The sequence below is a fragment of the Armigeres subalbatus genome, chromosome 1, assembly GCF_024139115.2.
Source record: "Armigeres subalbatus isolate Guangzhou_Male chromosome 1, GZ_Asu_2, whole genome shotgun sequence".
In the NCBI taxonomy this organism is placed as follows: domain Eukaryota; kingdom Metazoa; phylum Arthropoda; class Insecta; order Diptera; family Culicidae; genus Armigeres; species Armigeres subalbatus.
The window spans coordinates 68,818,614-68,841,885 of NC_085139.1; the positions used below are offsets into that span (position 1 = coordinate 68,818,614).

Genomic DNA, 23,272 nt, shown 5'->3' on the forward strand with positions numbered 1-23,272 from the left:
TCTAGAAAAAGCATTTTCAAGCTTCTGGGAGAAGCCTTTCCAAGCTTCTGGGAAAAGCCTTTTCAAGCTTCTGGGAGAAGCCTTTCCAAGCTTCTGGGAAAAGCCTTTTCAAGCTTCTGGGAGAAGCCTTTCCAAGCTTCTGGGAGAAGCCTTTTCAAGCTTCTGGAAGAAGCCTTGCCAAGCTTCTGAAGAAGCGTTCTCAAGCTTCTGGAAAAAAGCCTCTCTAAGCTACTGAAAGAAGCCTTTCCAATCTTCTGGAGAAGTCTTTGCAAGCTTCTGGATGAAGCCTTGCCAAGCTTCTGGAAGAAGCCTTTCCAAGCTTCTGTATGAAGCCTTTCCAAGCTTCTGGAAGAAGCCTTTCCAAGCTTTTGGAAGAAGCCTTTCCAAGCTTTTGGAAGAAGCCTTTCCAAACTACTGGCAGAAGCTTCTGGAAGAAGACTCCCCAAACTACTGGAAAGAGCCTTTCCAAGCTTCTGAAAGAAGCCTTTCCAAGCTTATGGAAGAAGCCTTGTCAAACTTCTGGAAGAAGCATTTCCAAACTTCTGCATTTCCATGCTTTTGGAAGAAGCCTCTCCAAGCTACTGGCAGAAGCCTTTCCAAGCTTCTGGATGAAGCCTCGTCAAGGTTCTGGTGAAGCGTTTTCAAGTTTCTGGAGAAAGCCTTTCCAAGCTTCTGGAAGAAACCTTTCCAAGATTTTGGAAGAAGCCTTTCCAAGCTTCTGAAAGAAGCCTTTCCAAGCTTCTGAAAGAAGCTTTTCCAAGCTTCTGAAAGAAGCTTTTCCAAGCTTCTGGAGAAGCGTTTTCAAGCTTCTGGGCGAAGCGTTTTCAAGCTTCTGGGCGAAGCTTTTCCAAGCTTCTGGAAGAAGCCATTCCAAGCTTCTGGAAGAAGCCTTTCCAAGCTACTGGAAGCAGCCTTTCCAAGGTTCTAGAAGAAGCCTTTTAAAGCTTCTGAGAGAAGCCTTTCCAAGGTTCTAGAAAAAGCATTTTCAAGCTTCTGGGAGAAGCCTTTCCAAGCTTCTGGGAAAAGCCTTTTCAAGCTTCTGGGAGAAGCCTTTCCAAGCTTCTGGGAGAAGCCTTTCCAAGGTTCTAGAAGAAGCCTTTTAAAGCTTCTGAGAGAAGCCTTTCCAAGGTTCTAGAAAAAGCATTTTCAAGCTTCTGGGAGAAGCCTTTCCAAGCTTCTGGGAAAAGCCTTTTCAAGCTTCTGGAAGAAGCCTTTTCAAGCTTCTGGAAGAAGCCTTTTCAAGCTTCTGGAAGAAGCCTTTCCAAGCTTCTGGAAGAAGCCTTTCCAAGCTTCTGGAAGAAGCCTTTCCAAGCTTCTGGAAGAAGCCTTTCCAAGCTTCTGGAAGAAGCCTTTCCAAGGTTATAGACGAAGCCTTTTAAAGCTTCTGAGAGAAGCCTTTCCAAGGTTCTAGAAAAAGCATTTTCAAGCTTCTGGGAGAAGCCTTTCCAAGCTTCTGGGAAAAGCCTTTTCAAGCTTCTGGAAGAAGCCTTTCCAAGCTTCTTGGAGAAGCCTTTTCAAGCTTCTGGAAGAAGCCTTTTCAAGCTTCTGGAAGAAGCCTTTCCAAGCTTCTGGAAGAAGCCTTTCCAAGCTTCTGGAAGAAGCCTTTCCAAGCTTCTGGAAGAAGCCTTTCCAAGCTTCTGGAAGAAGCCTTTTCAAGCTTCTGGAAGAAGCCTTTTCAAGCTTCTAGAAGAAGCCTTTCCAAGCTTCTGGAAGAAGCCTTTTCAAGCTTCTGGGAGAAGCCTTTCCAAGATTCTGGGAAAAGCCTTTTCAAGCTTCTGGAAGAAGCCTTTTCAAGCTTCTGGAAGAAGCCTTTCCAAGCTTCTGGGAGAAGCCTTTCCAAGATTCTGGGAAAAGCCTTTTCAAGCTTCTGGGAGAAGCCTTTTCAAGCTTCTGGAAGAAGCCTTTTCAAGCTTCTGCAAGGAGCCTTTTCAAGCTTCTGCAAGGAGCCTTTCCAAGCTTCTGGAAGGAGCCTTTCCAAGCTTCTGGAAGGAGCCTTTCCAAGCTTCTGGAAGAAGCCTTACCAAGCTTCTGGAAGAAGCCTTACCAAGCTTCTGGAAGAAGCCTTTCCAAGCTTCCAAGAGAGAAGCCCTCCAAGCTTCTGAGAGAAGCCTTTCCAAGGTTCTAGAAAAAGCATTTTCAAGCTTCTGGGAGAAGCCTTTCCAAGCTTCTGGGAAAAGCCTTTTCAAGCTTCTGGAAGAAGCCTTTCCAAGATTCTGGGAGAAGCCTTTTCAAGCTTCTGGAAGAAGCCTTTTCAAGCTTCTGGGAGAAGCCTTTTCAAGCTTCTGGAAGAAGCCTTTTCAAACTTCTGGAAGAAGCCTTTTCAAGCTTCTGGAAGAAGCCTTTCCAAGCTTCTGGAAGGAGCCTTTCCAAGCTTCTGGCAGAAGCCTTTCCAAGCTTCTGGAAGAAGCCTTTCCAAGCTTCTGGAGCAGCCCTTTCATGCTTCTGGAAGAAGCTTCTCCAAGCTACTGGCAGAAGCCTCTCCAAGCTTCTGGGAGAAGCCTTTTCAAGCTTCTGGAAGAAGCCTTTCCAAGCTTCTGGAAGAAGCCTTTCCAAGCTTCTGGAGCAGCCCTTTCAAGCTTCTGGAAGAAGCCTCTCCAAGCTACTGGCAGAAGCCTCTCCAAGCTACTGGCAAAAGCGTTTCCAAGCTTCTGGAGAAGCGTTTTCAAGCTTATGGAGGAAGCCTTTCCAAGCTTCTGGATGAAGCCTTTCCAAGCTTCTGAAAGAAGCCTTTCCAAGCTTCTAGAAGAAGCCTTTCCAAGCTTCTGGAAGAAGCCTGGTTTTGTTGGTTCTGGTGAAGCGTTTTCAAGTTTCTGGAGAAAGCCTTTCCAAGCTTCTGGAAGAAACCTTTCCAAGATTTTGAAAGAAGCCTTTCCAAGCTTCTGAAAGAAGCCTTTCCAAGCTTCTGAAAGAAGCCTTTCCAAGCTTCTGAAAGAAGCCTTTCCAAGCTTCTGGAGAAGCGTTTTCAAGCTTCTGGGCGAAGCTTTTCCAAGCTTCTGGAAGAAGCCTTTCCAAGCTTCTGGAAGAAGCCTTTCCAAGCTTCTGGAAGAAGCCTTTCCAAGGTTCTAGAAGAAGCCTTTCCAAGGTTCTAGAAGAAGCCTTTTAAAGCTTCTGAGAGAAGCCTTTCCAAGGTTCTAGAAAAAGCATTTTCAAGCTTCTGGGAGAAGCCTTTCCAAGCTTCTGGGAAAAGCCTTTTCAAGCTTCTGGGAGAAGCCTTTCCAAGCTTCTGGGAGAAGCCTTTTCAAGCTTCTGGAAGAAGCCTTTTCATACTTCTGGAAGAGGGCTTCTCAAGTTTCTGGAAGAAGGCTTCTCAAGCTTCTGGAAGAAGCGGCACCAAGCTTCTGGAAGAAGTTTTCCAATCTTCTGGAAGAAGCCTTCCAAGCTTCTGGAAGAAGCCTCAAGCTTCTGGAAGAAGCCTTTCCAATCTTCTGTAAGAAGCTTTCCAATCTTCTGTAAGAAACTTTCCAATCTTCTGGAAGAAGCCTTTCCGAGCTTCTGGAAGAAGCGGCACCAAGCTTCTAGAAGAAGCCTTTCCAAGCTTCTGGAAGAAGCCTTTCCAAGTTTCTAGAACAAGACTTTCCAAGCTACAAGAAGAAGCCTTTCCAAGCTTCTAGAAGAAGCCTTTCCAAGCTTCTAGAAGAAGCCTTTCCAAGCTTCTAGAAGAAGCCTTTCCAAGCTTCTGGAAGAAGCCTTTCCAAGCTTCTGGAAGAAGCCTTTCCAAGCTTCTGGAAGAAGCCTTTTCAAGCTTCTGTATGAAGCCTTTCCAATCTTCTGGAAGAAGCCTTTCCATGCTTTTGGAAGAAGTCTTTTCAAACTACTGACAGAAGCTTCTGGAAGAAGACTCCCCAAACTACTGGAAAGAGCCTTTCCAAGCTTCTGGAAGAAGCCTTTCTAAGCTTCTGGATGAAGCCTTTCCAAGCCTCTGAAAGAAGCCTTTCCAAGCTTCTGAAAGAAGCTTTTCCAAGCTTCTGAAAGAAGCTTTTCCTAGCTTCTGGAAGAAGCTTTTCCAAGCTTCTGAAATAAGCCTTTCCAAGCTTCTGAAAGAAGCTTTTTCATGCTGGAACAAGTGGAAGAAGCTTTTCCAAACTTCTGGAAGAAGCCTTTCCAAGCTTTTGGAAGAAGCTTATCCATGCTTCTGGAAGAAGCTTATCCAAGCTTCTGAAAGAAGCATCTCCAAGCTTCTGAAAGAAGTTTTTCCAAGCTTCTGAAAGAAGCTTTTCCAAGCTTCTGAAAAAAACTTTCCAAGTTTCTGAAAGAAGCTTTTCCATGCTGGAACAAGTGGAAGAAGCACTTTCAAGCTTCTGGAACAAGTGGAAGAAGCCTTTCCAAGCTTTTGGAAGCTTTTCCATGCTTCTGGAAGAAGCCTTTCCAAGCTTCTGGAAGAAGCTTTTCCAAGCTTCCGGAAGAAGCCTTCCCAAGCTTCTGGACGAAGCCTCTCCAAGCTTCTAGAAAACATTTCCAATCTTCTAAAAGACGCCCTTCCTAGCATCTGGAGGAAGCTATTCCAAACCTCAAGCCTTTGGAAAAAGCCAAGCTTCAGGAAGAAGCCTTTCCATGCTTCTGAAAGATCTTTCCAGTCTTTCCATGTTACTGGAAAATCTTTTCCAAGCTTCTAAAAGAAGCCTTAAGAAGCCTTTCCAAGCTTCTGGAAAAAGTTTTCGCAAGCTCCTGGAAGAAGAAACCCTTTCCATGCTTCTAGAAAAAGCCATTCCATATTTTTAGAAGAAGCCTCTTCAAGCCTTTAGAATAAGTCTTCCTAGCATTCTGGAAAAAATCTTTCCAACCTTTTGAAGTTCTTCCATGCTTGAGGAATGCTTCTAGAGCAAGCCTTTTCAAGCCTTTATAAGCTTATAAAATACGCAAATGGCGGTAGTCTCGAGGTTACACAACACACATATGCTGAAGGAAATAACTCATACGATTTTCATAAGACCGATCTCATGACAACAGTTCCTAAAAATAGAATTACGAAAACCGTGAAAGCTTGTTTTGACAAATTCAAAATTCATATTATGGCTATCCAGCGAGATGGTTTCTTGCAGCGTCGATAGCCGTGTGGTGTAATACCCTAAATATTTCAGAAGACTGCTCATAGGGTTAGGCGGGTTAGATTAAAATTAGTTAGCTAAACTGTTCAACTCGGTATCAGTATTGATTGTGATATTCTGAAAATCACATCGAGTGACGGATATTTATTCTTATTTAAATCTCGTAAACTATTAATAACTTCTCTACTCTGCCTCTTCGAGGGCTGGAGCCTATGTTGACATAGAAGCTGCAGATTCTGTGAGGATTCCAACAAGCTTCTGAGCTCGTAAAAAATATCGCCGAAACGCAAATATCATCGCTCTAATGGAAATAAATCAACAAAAATCATCCGTCCCTATTTTGACGTTAATTACAGGTTTTTTTTTTATTGGTTGAGCTGATAAATTGGCTTTCGGGGCGGTCAAGTGTAAACTTTCCACAGCCAAGAACAAAACGGAGTGCGAGAGAGAGGAGAAAAATCTCCCACAGCGGGAAATCGATGAATCATCTGAGGGAGCTTCCCAAGAAGGTCTTTATTTTTTTCCGTCTCGACTCCACGAGGCACGAGAATCTCAATTTCCATATTAAAAAGTAATTAACTCGAATGCTTATTTACATTTCGTTCGGTTTCTGCTGCCTCCGGGTGCCGCTCTTGGAGGATATTTCGAGCATTCTTTTTTCTTTCTTCCACTTCCTTTTTGATTGTGTGTAAAGTTATTTCAACTGCAGGCTGAAAAGCCACTCAAAGGCAACTGAAGAAGGAAAAAAGTTCTTTTCAGCTGCTGCTTGGGTTCTTGGGAAGTGACTTTTCTGCGTTTCCGCTGCATGCTTTGAATTCTTTCTTTTTTCGTCTCTCGGCCTCGCAATTTCTATGGAGCTATTTCTGTCTGAATTCCAACGAGAGCTGACGCGACGCTGGCTGCTGGATGGGGAGGTGGAAAAACTCTGCGTTGAATTAAAAGTAATCCTTTGGCAGTTGTAAGTGAAATTATTTCTTGAGAGAATCAGCATGAAAAGTTCGGAATGAATCATTTTCATTTCAAATTATTCCACCATGTTTAGTGGCGATAGAAGAGCAACTCAAAACTTCAGGGGCGTATGCACTGTTATTTTGGATTTAAATTTTTTTAGAAACATGTTGGGTTATACACTTTCAAGCTACAAATCTGGCATTTACTTCAGTGTTTATGTCTTTAGTTTTGTTACCTATCATAATCCTCCGTATAAGTTGTGTGAATTTGAGCAGCGTTTTTTCCAATGGAGTACCTGTAAATAAAAAAGGAAGACATATTAAATTATTGATTTCTTGAAGTTTGATTCTTAGAAGTTTTAGGAAACAAATTGATAATAATTAGTAATGCCAATTTGAAATGTAAATGAAATCATCGCAAGCAACATTCCCAGCTGTTTCCCCACTTCAACTTTGTCTTACTTTTAGTATTATAATTTATTTTTCAATATAAGTGGTAACGCATCTCAAATCCATCAGTCTCTTCTAGAAGCGCGAAGTACTTAATGGATACCGCCATATTATTGCTGATTGTTATCAACTTCTGCTTGACAGTATATAACTTCTTATTACCAATGGTGTTCATATTAGATCATCATGCATAATATGTTCCTTATATTTAACCTTGGGCAGCTTTAACTAACACCTAAAAAAACTCTCATCTATTTATTATCTCTCATCTTTTTCATCCTCATCCCATCAAATCGACATCAAATGTCCAATCATCTGAGAAACTGTCGTCCCAACCTGTTCGGGTATTTTCATCCCAACAACCAATCAATTCACCCGAAATAAAAGCCTCAGACCTAATCAACAATTCCACTCACAATCTACCAATCCATTGATTTGTTCGTTTCACTCGAGCCTCTTGAGAGCAAGTGAGCAAAATCCACTCCTTCCCCCCATTCCTTCTCCTAATGATCCGAGTTCCTTCTTGGAACTGGGAAGCTCTTTCCTCGATTGGAAGAAGAAAAAAATCCCGTTCGCAACGACAACACGAACGCAACGTCACCTTCCCATCAAATTGAAAATTCAGAAATCACAACACGCACACAACACTTCCCACTTCCTTCGCCGTCGTCGTCGTCGTCGTCGTTTGTGACGCTGAGGCTGCCACTTGTTCTGCCCCGTCTTTCGGTCAGGGGTGAGGGAAAATCGATTCAAAAGTCAATCCCCAATCTACTCGTTTTTGATGGCCGTTCTATCTCTATCTGAATTTGCGAGTTCGAGAGGATTGAATTTGGGTTCGGTTGAATTTTGCTTTGCGAGTGGTACGGAAAAGAGTCCACACAGGGTCAGGTGAAAAAGCCATGCCGATATCTTGAAAGTTCGTTTCTTCAATAAGACAGCGACATGGCCATGATAAAACCGAAAAATGCAATTCGAGAGAAAAGAATCTCTAATTGGCTGAAACACTTTATTTGGTTCACAACAACAATTAGGTAGAATTTTCATTTTTACACCCAGTGGAAATAATATAAATAACCAAGAAAACAATTGTGATTCGACAAGATCAAATTCAATTGCCTGCAATGTTCCCACTTTACGTAACCAAGCACTATCTCAATTCGTCGAAAGGAACTGAACTCTTGAACGATAAAAAAATCGCTTTTGTAAGTCTTTTAGTCCAAGTTTATTCCAAAATTAGATTCAAAGAAAAGTTTCGCATTTGGCGGGGGTGTTTTGATTTCATCATGCCGAGACCGCTGCTACTGTTACAGAAAATAACAAAATCAGACATCAGAAACATTGAAATAGTCCCCGATAACGGTGGGCGATGTTCGTTGATCGAATATGAAATTGAAAAACCTTGTCGAGCCGCGTCTTCGTTCGACTTGGGGTTACATTCCAATTCATACCCTCCGCACGGATACCCTATCGGAATAAAAAAGAAAGTGATTCTTCAGTTTTGCTCTTGAATAGTTGCCGGATATATTTTTTTCGTTCATATTGAGCTCTGTTCTCATACACAAGAATTTCAAAATCAAAACAGTACCAAATAACCACTTGAGCAGGCTTAAGGCTTAAGGACATCAAGGTTTGGGAAGACTCCTTTTAAGAATTTAAGAAGGCTTTACTCGAAAGCATCGAGAAAGCATTTTACAAGTTTCATGGTTTTTATAAACAGTTCAAATTATTTTGTCATTCGCCGGAGTCTTCTCCATTCAACTCGGTTCATGGCTCCGCCTGATCGATCCACCTTGCTCGCTGTGCACCTCGCCTTCTTGTTCCCATCGAACTATTTTAACCAGATTACTGTCCGATATTCTGGCTACGTGCCCGGCCCACCGCAGTCTTCCGATTTTCGCGGTGTGAACGATGGAGAAAATACAAACTTTCCATAAATAAAACAAAATTAGGCCGTTACTAATATTAAATAAAAATTATCTCCTACACTCAGCAAACTGTACTGTCAAAAATCAAAATTCGCGCCTTATGAATCTTCGACTGGTTATTCCACCAATATTGCTTTATATACGCTGTCTCCTAGCCAAGTATTCAAGCATCGATGGGTGTGTAGTCGACATACTGGCCTCCGAACCCCGACGTCCATGGTTCAAATCCAGTCTGCCGTATTTTGTTTTTCTGCCTTGTTCAAAATTCAAGAATTTTAAATGGTTTGAACACCACGAAAATTTGAAAATGAAGTTGGTGAGGAGTGGAGAAATCCAAAATAATCGAGTCAAAATCGATTCAAATTGCGGCACTGATACCAATCTTGCATTTGACATTCGGTTGGTTGGACAAGGAAGGGCCTGATCGAGTAGTAAAAAATAAATTTTAAAACAAATAAAATGAAAAAAAAAACGTTTATAGGATTTGACATTAGTCTGCCTTTAGTCTGGCATTAGGAAATGACAATTTGATAGAAGGAAATCGAGAAGAGGGAGACATAATTATTGATAAATATTTGATCGGAAAGAGCAGAAGATCGGACAGGCTTCTTTCAGAAGCTTGGAAAGGCATCTTCCTGAAGCTTGGTAGATTTTTTCCGAAAGCTTGGAAAGGAATCCTCCAGGAGCTTGAAAAGGCTTCTTCCAAAGGTTTGGAAAGGCTCCTCCCAGAAGCTTGGGAAGGCATCTTCCAGAAGATTGGAAAGGCTTCTTTCAGAACCATGGAAAGGCAACTTTCAAAAGCTTGGAAAGGCTTCTCCAGAAGCTTGGAAAGGCTTCTTCCAGAAGCTTAGAAATGTTTCATTCAGAGCCTCGGAAAGGCAACTTCCAGAAACTTGGGAAGGCTTCTTCCAGAAGCTTTGGGAGGCTTCTTTCAGAAGTTCGTTAAAGTCTTTTTCTTTCAGTAGCTTGGAAAGGTTTCTTACAAGCCTCGAAAAGGCTTCTACCAGAATCTTGGAAAGCTTCTTCCAGAATCTTGGAAAGCTTCTTCCAGAAGCCGGGAAAAGATTCTTCTAAAAGTTCGGAAAGACTTCTTCCTGAATCTTGAAAGCGTTCTTTAAGAAGCTTGGAAAATCTTTTTCCAGAAGTTCGGAAAGGCTTATTCTGCTTGGTAAGGTTTCTTCCAGAAGCTTGGGAAGGCTTTTTTCAGAAGCTTGGAAAAGATTCATCCAGTAGCTCGGAAAGGCTTCTTCCGGAATCTTGAAAACCTTCTTTTAGAAACTTGGAAAATCTTCATCCAGTAGCTTGAAAAAGCTTCTTTTAGAAGCTTGATCTAAAGCTTGGAAAGGTTTCTTCCAGAAGCTAGGAAAGGTTTTCTTCCAGAATCTTGAAAAGGCTGCTGCCAGAAACTTGGAAAGGCTACTTCCAGAAGCTTGGAAAGGCTTCTTCCAGAAGCTTGGAAAGGCTTCTTCCAGAAGCTTGGAAAGGCTTCTTCCAGAAGCTTGGAAAGGCTTCTTCCAGAAGCTTGGAAAGGCTTCTTCCAGAAGCTTTGAGAGGCTTCTTCCAGAAGCTTGGAAAGGCTTCTTCCAGAAGCTTGGAAAGGCTTCCTCCAGAAGCTGGGAAGGCTTCTTCCAGAAGCTGGGAAGGCTTCTTCCAGAAGCTGGGAAGGCTTCTTCCAGAAGCTGGGAAGGCTTCTTCCAGAAGCTGGGAAGGCTTCTTCCAGAAGCTGGGAAGGCTTCTTCCAGAAGCTGGGAAAGCTTCTTCCAGAAGCTGGGAAAGCTTCTTCCAGAAGCTTGGAAGGCTTCTTCCAGAGCTGGAAGGCTTCTTCCAGCAGCTTAGAAAGCTTCCTCCATAAGCTTGGGAGGCTTCCTCCATAAGCTTGGAAAGCTTCCTCCAGAAGCTTGGGAAGCTTTTTCCAGAAGTTTAGGAAGCTTTTTCCAGAAGCTTAGAAAGCTTTTTCCAAAAGCTTGGAAAGCTTTTTCCGGAAGCTTAGAAAGCTTCCTCTAGAAGCTTAGAAAGCTTCTTCCAGAAGTTTAGAAAACTTCTTCCAGAAACTTCGAAAGCTTCTTCAAGAAGATTGAAAGGCTTCTTCCACAAGCTTGAAAGGCTTCTTCCAGAAGCTGGAAAGGCTTCTTCCAGAAGCTTGGAAAGGCTTCTTCCAGAAGCTTGGAAAGGCTTCTTCCAGAAGCTTGGAAAGGCTTCTTCCAGAAGCTTGGAAAGGCTTCTTCCAGAAGCTTGGAAAGGCTTCTTCCAGAAGCTTGGAAAGGCTTCTTCCAGAAGCTTGAAAAGGCTTCTTCCAGAAGCTTGGAAAGGCTTCTTCCAGAAGCTTGGAAAGGCTTCTTCCAGAAGCTTGGAAAGGCTTCTTCCAGAAGCTTGGAAAGGCTTCTTCCAGAAGCTTGGAAAAACTTCCTTCCAAAAGCTCGAAAAAGTGACATCCTAAAACATGAAAAGGCTTTTTCCGTTAGTTTGAAATGGCTCTTTTTTGAAAATATGACAAGGCCTCTTCTAGAAGCGTGGAAAGGCCTCTTACAAAAGCTTGGAAAGGCTTTTTCCAGAAACTTGGAAAAGCTTCTTCCAGAAGCTTGGGAAGGTTCCTTTCAGAAGCTTGGAAAGGCTTCTTCCAGAAGCTTAGAAGGCTTCTTCCAGAAGTTTGAAAAGTCTTCTTCCAGAAGCTTGGAAAGGTTTCTTCCAGAAGCTTGGAAAGGCTTGTTCAAGAAGTTTGGCTTGGAAAGGCTTCTTCCAGGAGATTGGAAAGGTTTCTTCCAGAAGCTTGGAAAGGCTTGTTCAAGAAGTTTGGCTTGGAAAGGCTTTTTCCAGGAGATTGGAAAGGCTTCTTCCTGAAGCTTGGAAAGGCTTCTTCAAAAAGCTTGGAAAGGCTTCTTCAAGAAGCTTGGAAAGGCTTCTTCCAGAAGCTTGGAAAGGCTTTCTCCAGAAGTTTGGAAAGGCTTCTTCCAGAAGCTTCTTCTTCCAGAAGCTTGGAAAGGCTTCTTCCAGAGGCTTGGAAAGGCTTCTTCCAGAAACGTGAAAAGGCTTCTTCCAGAAGTTTGGAAAGGCTTCTTCCAGAAGCTTGGAAAGGTTTCTTCCAGAAGCTTGGAAAGGCCTCTTACAGAAGCTTGGAAAGGCTTTTTCCAGAAACTTGGAAAAGCTTCTTCCAGAAGCTTGGGAAGGTTCCTTTCAGAAGCTTGGAAAGGCTTCTTCCAGAAGCTTAGAAGGCTTCTTCCAGAAGTTTGAAAAGTCTTCTTCCAGAAGCTTGGAAAGGTTTCTTCCAGAAGCTTGGAAAGGCTTCTTCAAGAAGTTTGGCTTGGAAAGGCTTCTTCCAGGAGATTGGAAAGGCTTCTTCCTGAAGCTTGGAAAGGCTTCTTCAAGAAGCTTGGAAAGGCTTCTTCAAGAAGCTTGGAAAGGCTTCTTCCAGAAGCTTGGAAAGGCTTTCTCCAGAAGTTTGGAAAGGCTTCTTCCAGAAGCTTGGAAAGGCTTCTTCCAGAAGCTTGGAAAGGCTTCTTCAAGAAGTTTGGAAAGGCTTCTTCCAGATGCTTGGAAAGGTTTCTTCCAGAAGCTTGGAAAGGCTTCTTCCAGAAGCTTGGAAAGGCTTCTTCCAGAAGCTTGGAAAGGCTTCTTCCAGAAGCTTGGAAAGGCTTCTTCCAGAAGCTTGGAAAGGCTTCTTCCCAGTGACGGGAAATGTCATATCGATGTCATGGTACTAATTTGTTAATAACTTTTTTCACAAGTAGTTTACAATCGTATGTTTTATATAAACAAAAAGCACTCAAAGGATACTTAAACTTTTTCTAATAGGTCATTGGTCTAAAACTGAAAATGGCGGCGTGAGAGCCGAATTAGTGTCAAATGACATAAATGTCATGACATTCCGTGACATTTTTTTAAATTCGTTATCATGCCTCACACTGTATATTTAGAACAATGACCTGTTTGGCAAAGTTGTAGGATCCTTTAAGCATTACATGTTAATGAATAAATCCGAGTTGTAAAAGACTTTTGAAAAAAGTTATTAGCAAATTAGTAATAGCAACTTCATGACATTTTTTTGACATTTCCCATCACTGCTTCTTCCAGAAGCTTGGAAAGGCTTCTTCCAGAAGCTTGGAAAGGCTTCTTCCAGAAGCTTGGAAAGGCTTCTTCCAGAAGCTTGGAAAGGCTTCTTCCAGAAGCTTGGAAAGGCTTCTTCCAGAAGCTTGGAAAGGCTTCTTCCAGAAGCTTGGAAAGGCTTTTTCCAGAAGCTTGGAAAGGCTTCTTCCAGAAGCTTAGAAAGGCTTTTTCCAGGAGCTTTGAATGGCTTCTTCCAGAAGCTTGGAATGGCTTCTTCCAGATGCTTGCAAAGGCTTCTTCCAGAAGCTTGGAAAGGCTTCTTCCAGATGCTTGGAAAGGCTTCTTCCAGAAGCTTGGAATGGCTTCTTCCAGAAGCTTGGAAAGGCTTCTTCCAGAAGCTTGGAAAGGCTTCTTCCAGAAGCTTGGAAGGCTTCTCCCAGAAGCTTGGAAGGCTTCTCCCAGAAGCTTGGAAGGCTTCTCCCAGAAGCTTGGAAGGCTTCTCCCAGAAGCTTGGCAGGCTTCTTCCAGAAGCTTGGCAGGCTTCTTCCAGAAGCTTGGCAGGCTTCTTCCAGAAGCTTGGAAGGCTTCTTCCAGAAGCTTGGAAGGCTTCTTCCAGAAGCTTGGAAGGCTTCTCCCAGAAGCTTGGAAGGCTTCTCCCAGAAGCGTGGAGAAACTTCTACCAGAAGCGTGGAAAAGCTTTTTTCAGAAGCTTGGAAAGGTTTCTTCCAGAAACTTGGACAGGCTTCTTCTTGGAGCCTGGAAAGGCTTCTTCCAGTAGCTTGGAAATGCTTCTTCCAGAAGCTTGGAAGGCTTCTTCCAGAAGCTTGGAAAGGCTTCTTCCAGAAGCTTGGAAAGGCTTCTTCCAGAAGCTTGGAAAGGCTTCTTCCAGAAGCTTGGAAAGGCTTCTTCCAGAAGCTTGGAAAGGCTTCTTCCAGAAGCTTGGAAAGGCTTCTTCCAGATGCTTGGAAAGGCTTCTTTCAAAAACTTGGAAAGGCTTCCTTCAGAAGCTTGGAAAGGCTTCCTTCAGAAGCTTGGAAAGGCTTCTTCCAGAAGCTTGGAAAAGCTTCTTCCAGAAGCTTGGAAAAGCTTCTTCCAGAAGCTTGGAAAGGTTTCTTCCAGAAGCATGGAAAGGCTTCTTCCAGAAGCTTGGAAAGGCTTCTTCCAGTAGTTTGGAAAGGCTTCTTCCAGAATCTTGTAAAGACTTTTTTCAGAAACTTGGAAGACCTTTTCCCAGAAGCTTGGAAAGGCTTCCTCCAGAAGCTTGGAAAGGCTTCTTCCAGAAGCTTGAAAAGACTTTTTTCAGAAACTTGGAAAACCTTTTCCCAGAAGCTTGGAAAGGCTTCTTCCAGAAGCTTGGAAAGGCTTCTTCCAGAAGCTTGGAAAGGCTTCTTCCAGAAGCTTGGAAAGCCAGAAGCTTGGAAAGGCTTGGAAAGGCTTCTTCCAGAAGCTTGGAAAGGCTTCTTCCAGAAGCTTGGAAAGGCTTCTTCCAGAAGCTTGGAAAGGCTTCTTCCAGAAGCTTGGAAAGGCTTCTTCCGGAACCTTGAAAAGGCTTCTTCCAGTAGTTTGGGAAGGCTTCTCCGTGAGCTTGAAAAGGCTAATTCCAGAAGCTTGGAGAGGCTTTTTCCGGAAACTTGGAAAAGTTTCTTCCAGAAGCTTGGAAAGGTTTCTTTCAGAAGCTTGGACGCTTGGAAAGGTTCCTTTCAGAAGCTTGGAAAGGTTTCTTCCAGCAGTTCGAAAAGGCTTCTTCCAAAAGCTTGGAAAGGCTTCTTCCAAAAGCTCGGAAAGGCTTCTTCCAGATCCAGATCAAATCTCCAAAAGTGGATTACCCAAGGAAGCTTGAACACGATTTATGGATTGACTTGGTTTGCAAGCTCTGTTAGAAGCAATAAAAGTCGGATGTTGTTTGCTCTCTAAAAAAATCTTCCTTTATTCATGATCTTGCATAATCATATTAGAGCGAACTGGATTATAAATTAATTACATACTTTTACTCACACAAACTGCGTCACCTCAAATCACTTCAATTACAAATTACCATTGCATAGTTTAACCAAATGTGTGCCTACAAACTGAACCAGTCTAAGCGAATGGCAACCGCAGACGATGGCCTCACCATTGAAGCTCATGCCTAAACCATTTTTGATCTTGATCAATCTGCTGAATCTGGCGCAAATGCTGGGCTCACCCGCTGATCCCACTCCCATTTCCCAGAGGCAATTCGCGCTGTTTCAATTCATCGGAAACGGAATATTCTTCCGCAGTACTTCGAACAATAGCCGGCTGAAGATACCTGCTGCGAAGTTACTACGCGTAACGAAAGCGTTGCGAACCGTTTGTAGCGCAGCGTGTTTTTGACGTCCTCCACGCAGTAAATTTTGCGAATCATGCCCAAAAAAAGACCAATATTCTTCATCGACCGCGCGCCATCTTCATCATCCGAACCGCGAAGGACTGCACTGGAGAAGGGCAGAAGCGCGGACGCAGAAACCGGAAAGCTTTTATTTATTCATGGCCACGTTTTACGGCGAAATGCTGTTCATTAAACCAATGGCTGCCGAATCGAAGAAAAATGGCTCCCCGGCTCGCGTCAGTCGAGAAATTTCCCTCACTTTATTTCGGCGATGTTGTTCAATTATTGATTAAGGAGTTTTTGCTTTCCTCCGCCATCCTTGCGGAATGGCGTCTGCCCTGCCTCGAATGATGAACAATCACTACTTTTACTTTGATTGAAATTGAAAAAGCCCTCAGCCTTACTCGGGAAAATGGAAGAAGGGGCGCTGCGGGGAAACCGACGGTGGCTACACTGTCGGGCTGCATTAGTGGTATGAAAAATGACGACCCCAAGCCCAGAGTAGATTGGCTGAGTTAGACATATTACAATTAATCATCCACCGATGTTTCGATCCGATGGTGTTAAGTTTATTGCTTCTGCTGTGATCGGCGGATTTCTTAACCGGATTAATCCAATATGGAGACCATATTCGGATGAAGGCATTTGCAAAAATAAGAAAGAAGATTTCGGATCCTGTTTTGGGCGTTCTATTGTGCAAACTTTGAATAAATCCATTTATACAAAAATATCTTGTCATAAATAACCTCAGAGATAAATCTACCTCTCTTGTCTAAATCACTCAACCTGTTGCAACGCATTCCGAGCTTTACGATTTGATTACCATCGGGGAGAATTGTTTGCAAAAGTTTTAATGAACTTGCTGCCATCGTTTCTACTCCGCCAAGCTGGGGCCGCGACACAAAATCACTCCCAATTGGTTCAATTAAACCAACAAGACCGACTCGGCCCGATGGCTGCTAATCGTAAAGTTTTATTAAAGTAATTATAATTTTCACTGTCGTCCATTGCGCGAAGTCTCCCTCCGGCCGGCACGAGAGCAATCGCACTGTGCTCCGCCATGAGACAGTTTTTAAATCTCCATCTCCCTCGACAAAATCGCCGCACCGCAACGCCCGTCGACAACGACGACGGTCATCATCATCCGGGAGGCGAAGTTTGGTATTATGCGTACGCACACGCAGGCTCACCAGCAGCAGCGGGCAATGCTGCACGATTATTGTGACGACGACAAAGTGCCACTGGTAGAGCAATAATGAAACGAAATTAAATTTAATTTTGGCTCCCGACATTGTTCACGCGAATAAATCAGCGAGGACGGAAATTGCGGACCACGCCTCGTCCCATGGATTGGTGCGGTTGGTAAGCTGACGGATAAGTGCGCTTGTTGTCACCAAATTTAAAATCGGTGAGTGTAATAATTTGTTTTTTTTTTCGGAAAATTCTTTTTATTATCTTCATATATATGTATATAGGTGCAACAAATAGGATCCAGTATTTTCCAATTCTTAAGTTATCTACCATTGACTTCAAGTTCGGTTTTTGGATCAAATGCTATCACCATGACCATGGTAAAAATCTGTGGATAATAGTGTTTGGCAGTGCAACGTCTATAGAAAAACTACTGAATGAATTAGTCACGATAAAGAGTTTGATTACACTACCGCTACGACTACATTATTTGGAACGTCTACATGACATTTGTTTTTTTATGTTGGAGTAATATCAAATAAGAGATATGAATTTTATTTGAAGAAAAAAAAATCAACGCATAAATAAGCCCAATACTTCCCATAACGTGTGCTGAAGTAAAAATGAAAAAAACTACGACGATCATTTCAAACGAATGCAGACTCATGGTATAACAATTCCCTATGTTAATTGCATCATTATTAAAGGCCAAATTAAAGAGTGAAAATTGTTCATATTTATGTCGAAATGTGCCGACATTAAACTGGAATGGTGGACTAGATATTAGACTGGACCTGACTGATATTAGATATTTGACAATTTTCATAAGTAACTTACTTACTTATGGATCCTGTACACCTGCGGTGGTGCAAAGCGCCGACTTGAAAGATCTCCATCCTGAGCCTCTGGGTCTGCCTCTGCTGCGATGTCCCGCTGGGTTCCAGTCTAATGCTTGTTTACAGATTTCGTTTCCGCCCCCTACGTAGAGTGTGGCCGACCTAGCCCCACTTCCGATCCCGAATTTCTGTTGCTATCGGCCTCTGGTAACAACGACGATGGAGCTCGTTGTTTGAGATCCAGTTGTGAGGCCACCAGGCCCGAATTATATACCGCAGGCATCTGTTGATGAACACCTTCAGCCGATGAGTGTTCTCCACTGATACACACCATGTTTCGCTAGTAGTTGAGCGGATGTCATGGGGTCAGCTTTGAGCATCTCGGCTGATATGCGATCGACCCCTGGGGCTTTATTCGATTTCATGCTTTAGATGGCTGCTTGAATCTCTAGCAGTGATGGAGCTTCGTATTGACGCATGTTATACGTCGGATCCTTGGCAGATCATGCCGAGGTGGTGATGGCCTGGCTAGCACTTGAAAAAGTTGTTCGAAGGGCAAGAACCAGCGTTTCAGCTGGTCAGTTGGGTCGGTCAATAACTGATTCGCGTCTTTCACAGGCATCGTTTCATTCATCTTCGCCCGCTTAAGCGTCGTGAGATATCGTAGAGCAGGCGAATGTCCCCGATTCCTGAGGCTCTCTCTCCTGTCTGAGTCTGTCTGTCTGCGGAAATCCAGTTGAAATCTTTTTTGATTCAAGTCCGAATCCTTTGGGATTCCAGTCGAAATCCTTTGGGATTGCAGTCGAAATCCTTTGGGATTCCAGTCGAAATCCTTTGGGATTGCAGTCGAAATCCTTTGGGATTGCAGTCGAAATCCTTTGGAATTGCAGTCGAAATCCTTTGGGATTGCAGTCGAAATCTCTTGGCATTGCAGTCGAAATCATTTAGGATTCCAGTCGGAATCCTTTGGGATTCCAGTCGGAATCCTTTGGGATTCCAGTCGGAATCCTTTGGGATTCCAGTCGGAATCCTTTGGGATTCCAGTCGGAATCCTTTGGGATTCCAGTCGGAATCCTTTGGGATTCCAGTCGGAATCCTTTGGGATTCCAGTCGGAATCCTTTGGGATTCCAGTCGGAATCCTTTGGGATTCCAGTCGGAATCCGTTCGGGATTCCAGTCGGAATCCGTTCGGGATTCCAGTCGGAATCCGTTCGGGATTCCAGTCGGAATCCTTTGGGATTCAAGTCGAAGTCCTTTGGGATTCCAGTCGGAATCCGTTCGGAATCCTTTGGGATTCCAGTCGGAATCCTTTGGGATTCCAGTCGGAATCCTTTGGGATTCCAGTCGGAATCCTTTGGGATTCCAGTCGGAATCCTTTGGGATTCCAGTCGGAATCCTTTGGGATTCCAGTCGGAATCCTTTGGGATTCCAGTCGGAATCCTTTGGGATTCCAGTCGGAATCCTTTGGGATTCCAGTCGGAATCCTTTGGGATTCCAGTCGGAATCCTTTGGGATTCCAGTCGGAATCCTTTGGGATTGCAGTCGAAATCCTTTGGGATTGCAGTCGAAATCCTTTGGAATTGCAGTCGAAATCTCTTGGCATTGCAGTCGAGATCATTTAGGATTCCAGACGGAATCCTTTGGGATTCCAGTCGGAATCCTTTGGGATTCCAGTCGGAATCCTTTGGGATTCCAGTCGGAATCCTTTGGGATTCCAGTCGGAATCCTTTGGGATTCCAGTCGGAATCCTTTGGGATTCCAGTCGGAATCCTTTGGGATTCCAGTCGGAATTGGGATTCCAGTCGGAATTGGGATTCCAGTCGGAATCCTTTGGGATTCCAGTCGGAATCCTTTGGGATTCCAGTCGGAATCATTTGGGATTCCAGTCGGAATCCTTTGGGATTCCAGTCGGAATCGGTTCGGGACTCCAGTCGGAATCCGTTCAGGATTCCAGTCGGAATCCGTTCAGGATTCCAGTCGGAATCCGTTCAGGATTCCAGTCGGAATCCGTTCGAGATTCTAGCAGTCGGAATCCGTTCAGGATTCCAGTCGGAATCCGTTCGAGATTCCAGCAGTCGGAATCCGTTCAAGATTCCAGTCGGAATCTGTTCAAAATTCCAGTCGGAATCCGTTCGAGATTCCAGCAGTCGGAATCCGTTCAGGATTCCAGTCGGAATGCGTTCAGGATTCCAGTCGGAATCCGTTCAGGATTTCAGTCGGAATCCGTTCGAGATTCCAGCAGTCGTCAGCCGTTCAGGATTCCAGTCGGACTCCGTTCGAGATTCCAGCAGTCGGAATCCGTTCAGGATTCCAGTCGGAATGCGTTCAGGATTCCAGTCGGAATCCGTTCAGGATTTCAGTCGGAATCCGTTCGAGATTCCAGCAGTCGGAATCCGTTCAATATTCCAGTCGGAATCCGTTCAGGATTCCAGTCGGAATGCGTTCAGGATTCCAGTCGGAATCCGTTCAGGATTTCAGTCGGAATCCGTTCGAGATTCCAGCAGTCGGAATCCGCTAGGGATTCCAGTCGGAATGCGTCCAGGATTCCAGTCGGAATCCGTTCAGGATTCCAGTCGGAATCCGTTCAGGAATCCAGTCGGAATGCGTTCAGGATTCCAGTCGGAATGCGTTCAGGATTCCAGTCGGAATGCGTTCAGGATTCCAGTCGGAACTCCTTCAGGAATCCGTTCCTTCGTTGTAATCCGTTCAGGATTCCAGTCGGAATCCGTTCAGGATTCTAGTCGGAATCCGTTCGGGATTTCAGTCGTAATCCGTTCGGGATTTCAGTCGGAATCCGTTCGGGAATTCAGTCGGAATCCGTTGAGGATTCCAATCGGAATCCGTTAGGAATTCTAGCAGTCGGAATCCGTTCAGGATTCCAGTCGGAATGCATTCAGGATTCCAGTCGGAATCCGTTCAGGATTTCAGTCGGATTCCAGCAGTCGGAATCCGTTCAAGATTCCAGTCGGAATCTGTTCAAAATTCCAGTCGGAATCCGTTCGAGATTCCAGCAGTCGGAATCCGTTCAGGATTCCAGTCGGAATGCGTTCAGGATTCCAGTCGGAATCCGTTCAGGATTTCAGTCGGAATCCGTTCGAGATTCCAGCAGTCGGAAGCCGTTCAGGATTCCAGTCGGACTCCGTTCGAGATTCCAGCAGTCGGAATCCGTTCAGGATTCCAGTCGGAATGCGTTCAGGATTCCAGTCGGAATCCGTTCAGGATTTCAGTCGGAATCCGTTCGAGATTCCAGCAGTCGGAATCCGTTCAATATTCCAGTCGGAATCCGTTCAGGATTCCAGTCGGAATGCGTTCAGGATTCCAGTCGGAATCCGTTCAGGATTTCAGTCGGAATCCGTTCGAGATTCCAGCAGTCGGAATCCGCTAGGGATTCCAGTCGGAATGCGTCCAGGATTCCAGTCGGAATCCGTTCAGGATTCCAGTCGGAATCCGTTCAGGAATCCAGTCGGAATGCGTTCAGGATTCCAGTCGGAACTCCTTCAGGAATCCGTTGCTTCGTTGTAATCCGTTCAGGATTCCAGTCGGAATCCGTTCAGGATTCTAGTCGGAATCCGTTCGGGATTTCAGTCGTAATCCGTTCGGGATTTCAGTCGGAATCCGTTCGGGAATTCAGTCGGAATCCGTTCAGGATTCCAATCGGAATCCGTTAGGAATTCTAGCAGTCGGAATCCGTTCAGGATTCCAGTCGGAATGCATTCAGGATTCCAGTCGGAATCCGTTCAGGATTTCAGTCGGAACCCGTTCGAGATTCCAGCAGTCGGAATCCGTTCAGGATTCCAGTCGGAATCCGTTCAGGAGTCCAGTCGGAATCCGTTCGAGATTCCAGCAGTCGGAATCCGTTCAGGATTTCAGTCGAAATCCGTTCGAGATTCCAGCAGTCGGAATCCGTTCAGGATTCCAGTCGGAATGCGTTCAGGATTCCAGTCGGAATCCGTTCAGGATTCCAGTCGGAATCCATTCAGGATTCCAGTCGGAATCCGTTCAGGATTCCAGTCGGAATCCGTTCGGGAGTCCAGTCGGAATCCGTTCGGAATCCGTTCGGGATTTCAGTCGGAATCCGTTCGGGATTCTAGTCGGAATCCGTTCGGGAGTCCAGTCGCAATCCGTTCGGGATTTCAGTCGGAATCCGTTCAGGATTCCAGTCGGAATCCGTTAAGGATTCCAGTCGGAAGCCATTCAGGATTCCAGTCGCAATCTGTTCGGGATTCCAGTCGGAATACGTTCGGGATTCCAGTCGGAATACGTTCGGGATTCCAGTCGGAATCCGTTCGGGATTCCAGTCGGAATCCGTTAAGGATTTCCGTCGGAAGCCATTCAGGATTCCAGTCGCAATCTGTTCGGGATTCCCGTCGGAATCCGTTCGAGATTCCCGTCGGAATCCGTTCGGGACTGCAGTCGTAACCCTTCGGGATTTCTGTCGGAATCCGCTCGGTATTCCAGTAGTCGGAATCCGTTCGGGATTCCAGTAGTCGGAATCCGTTCGGGATTCCAGTGGTCGGAATCCGTTCGAGATTCCTATAGTCGGAATCCAGCCGGAATCCGTATAGGGATTCCAGTCGGAATCCGTTAGAGATTCGAGTCGGAATCCGTTCGGGATTCCAGTCCATTCGGAATTCGTTCGGGATTCCAGTTGGAATCCGTTCAGGATTTCAGTCGGAATCCGTACTAGATTCCAGTCGATACGCGTTCCGGATTCCAGTCGGAATCCGTTCGGGATCTCAATCAGTATCTATTCCGGATTCAAGTCGAAATCCGTTCGGGACTCGAGTCGGAATCCGTTCGGGACTCCAGTCAGAATCCCGTTCGGGATTCCATTAGAAATTCTCTAGGAATTTTGGAAGTGATTAAGGACCCATTCTTGATCAGAAGATCGATCAGATGCCAAAACGTCGGCCTCGTGGTCATATTATTCTCAATTATAAGAGCCACTAAAATGATAATTGGACTATAGTCTTCTGCTAAGCGAGTCATATTTTTGTCGCTTTTGTCAGTCTCGGAATCCGTTCGGGATTCTAGTCGGAATCCGTTCGGGAGTCCAGTCGCAATCCGTTCGGGATTTCAGTCGGAATCCGTTCAGGATTCCAGTCGGAATCCGTTAAGGATTCCAGTCGGAAGCCATTCAGGATTCCAGTCGCAATCTGTTCGGGATTCCAGTCGGAATCCGTTCGGGATTCCAGTCGGAATCCGTTCGGGATTCCAGTCGGAATCCGTTCGGGATTCCAGTCGGAATCCGTTAAGGATTTCCGTCGGAAGCCATTCAGGATTCCAGTCGCAATCTGTTCGGGATTCCCGTCGGAATCCGTTCGAGATTCCCGTCGGAATCCGTTCGGGATTCTAGTCGGAATCCGTTCGGGACTGCAGTCGTAACCCTTCGGGATTTCTGTCGGAGTCCGTTCAGGATTCGGAATCCTTCGGGCATTTCAGGATTTCAGTCGGAATCCGTTCGAGATTCCAGTCGGAATCCGTTCGGTATTCCAGTCGGAATCCTTTGGGATTCTAGTCGGAATCCTTTGGGATTCCAGTCGGAATCCGTTCTGGATTCCAGTCGGAATCCGTTCTGGATTCCAGTCGGAATCCTTTGGGGATTTCAGGATTTCAGTCGGAATTTGTTCGGGATTCCAGTCGGAATCCGTTCAGGATTCTAGTCGGAATCCGTTCGGGATTTCAGTCGGAATCCGTTCGGGATTTCAGTCGGAATCCGTTCAGGATTCCAATCGGAATCCGTTAGGAATTCCAGCAGTCGGAATCTATTCGGGATTCCAGTCGGAATCCGTTCGAGATTCTAGTCGGAATCCGTTCGGGACTCCAGTCGTAACCCTTCGGGATTTCTGTCGGAGTCCGTTCAGGATTCGGAATCCTTCGGGTATTTCAGGATTTCAGTCGGAATCCGTTCGAGATTCCAGTCGGAATCCGTTCGGTATTACAGTCGGAATCCTTTGGGATTCTAGTCGGAATCCTTTGGGATTCCAGTCGGAATCCGTTCCGGATTCCAGTCGGAATCCTTTGGGAATTTCAGGATTTCAGTCGGAATTTGTTCGGGATTCCAGTCGGAATCCGTTCAGGATTCTAGTCGGAATCCGTTCGGGATTTCAGTCGGAATCCGTTCGGGATTTCAGTCGGAATCCGTTCAGGATTCCAATCGGAATCCGTTAGGAGTTCCAGCAGTCGGAATCTATTCGGGATTCCAGTCGGAATCTGTTCGGGATTCTAGTCGGAATCCGTTCGGGATTCCAGTCGGAATCCGTTCGGGATTCCAGTCGGAATCCGTTCGGGATTCCAGTCGGAATCCGTTCGGGATTCCAGTCGGAATCCGTTCGGGATTCCAGTCGGAATCCGTTCGGGATTCCAGTCGGAATCTGTTCGGGATTCTAGTAGTTGGAATCCATTCGGAATTCCAGTAGTCGGAATCCGCTCGGTATTCCAGTAGTCGGAATCCGCTCGGTATTCCAGTAGTCGGAATCCGTTC

The 23,272-nt window shown here is 45.0% G+C and overlaps 1 protein-coding gene across 3 annotated transcripts in view; it reads right to left on the bottom strand.

Moving 5' to 3' along the window:
- Window positions 1-23,272, bottom strand: part of LOC134226633 (mucin-4) — an 817,146-nt gene that overhangs the window by 702,867 nt on the left and 91,007 nt on the right. The window contains exon 3 of one of the 3 annotated variants that reach the window (XM_062707532.1): window positions 6,232-6,291. The exons of the other annotated variants lie outside the window; for them this stretch is intronic. The gene's annotated coding sequence lies outside the window, so the exon portion shown is untranslated. The remainder of the gene's footprint in view (window positions 1-6,231; window positions 6,292-23,272) is intronic. 3 annotated transcript variants of the gene reach the window in all.